This window comes from Triturus cristatus, chromosome 10 (genome assembly GCF_964204655.1).
Source record: "Triturus cristatus chromosome 10, aTriCri1.1, whole genome shotgun sequence".
NCBI classification, from domain to species: Eukaryota; Metazoa; Chordata; class Amphibia; order Caudata; family Salamandridae; genus Triturus; species Triturus cristatus.
The window spans coordinates 873,205,026-873,206,636 of record NC_140593.1 but is presented as its reverse complement, the minus strand read 5'-3'; the positions used below and the strand labels follow the sequence as shown (position 1 = coordinate 873,206,636).

The 1,611-nt window shown below is 39.7% G+C and overlaps 1 non-coding gene across 1 annotated transcript; it reads left to right on the top strand.

Moving 5' to 3' along the window:
• Window positions 1–939: 939 nt before the first annotated feature.
• On the top strand, window positions 940–1,073 carry LOC146796146 (U8 small nucleolar RNA). The gene has a single exon (XR_014970212.1). It is a non-coding gene; the product is annotated as a U8 small nucleolar RNA (small nucleolar RNA).
• Window positions 1,074–1,611: the final 538 nt, after the last annotated feature.

The following is a 1,611-nucleotide window of genomic DNA, read 5'->3' as shown; positions in this document are numbered from 1 at the left end:
CGGCGTCGATTCAAGCGAAGGATATCTCGCATTCTGCGGGTTAAATATTTTTTTGGGGGGGGGGGGGGGGGGTAACCTCAGGCTCTGATTGGCCGCGGCTGTGCCGCTTGTTGTGGGGAGACCGGGTAATAGATGTTTTTCATATTTTCTATAGAATAAACAGGTGAAAGCAGAAGCACCCAAAATATATATGAGAAGAGGGTGCGTAACTATTTGTGTCTACTGTTCTTAAATATTTGTAGAAAATGTATTTTCAAGAAGCATGAGTACGCGAGTAAGCAGTGAACGAAATAGTAGAGCCCTTTCAGTACGCATGCGCATACACAGCTGGGAGGCTTTCAGAGAAGCAACACATCGAAAATCCACTTTACGACACGCTGCATCTAAAAAGTCACATTGAAAGCAATTGTAGGGGAAAAACATTGCGTGAATTTTTGATCTGTTTCTATTGTTCGTCTAGTGATGAATCCGTCTGTATTTAAGAATTTCATAATAGGTATGTTAGTAACTTTCGAAAAAACTCGAAATGTAATCGAAAAATGTAGTTTAACAAAGATTTATATTTAGAAGTTTTCAAGACAGGCTTTTTGCTGCCCAGGTGAGCTCTACTAAAATTACTAATTCCAAAACAAACGTGGTAAATGGCTTTCTCTGAGTTGTAACATGGCTGCCGCTGTTGGGCTAAGAGCATCCATTGATCTCACAGGCTACTTGAGATGCTAATATATGTAAATACAAATCGCACAGCATAACGGGAACCCGGAGAGAACCATTTTTGTTGAACCTTTTCCATGCTTATGCATAACGATAATGAAAAACAAATAATACTTTTCAGACTGCGGCTAAACAATGTAAAGTGATATCGAATGTCAATTCGCTTGCACTCATTTTCTTAAGATCTCTCTATCATAAGTACTTAATACGTTCGTTAAATTGGTATCGTCAGTGAGGTTGATCCTTACCTGTTACTCCTCCGGGAGAAACAGAACATGATGATAGGAGAGGGATGAGTTCATGATTACTCTCTCGCGACCTAAGGTGCTTAACAACCGCCTTTGGTACTCCTTTCTGATATATACTGACGATCAATACTAATGGTTAATGACAGAATGCAATCGTTTTCTCTTCAACATTAACATCGGTAACATTACTAGAAAGAAAGTATCGTTAGTTATTTGTGGGTGCATATTTCCGATATATAAATAATCTGTGTCTAACGAGTAATTATTCGAACTATAAGTTAGTTAACGGTGGTAAACATTTTCTTAAAGAAGTCTAACAGACAGTTTAGTATTGGTTTTGATGCGATATCTATTGACGTTAACCAAATTAATTTCTCCTTTCCTCACAAACAAACGTTATCTTATTTAATGTAACTACCGCGTATGTAAAGCGCTACAATACCTTGGGGTTGATTTTGCGCTATTTGAAACTGCCCAAAAAAACAGAAAAGCCACCACCCTACCAATGCCCTATTCTCGCCCCAGTTATTAAACTTGAGGTTTGCACCCAGAGCCGGCCTTTGCTAACATAGCGCCATGGGCGTGGGCGGAGAGACATTTGGCGCCCTTGCTGATGGTAGTGAATTAAATAAGTCTGCAGGGGGTCCCT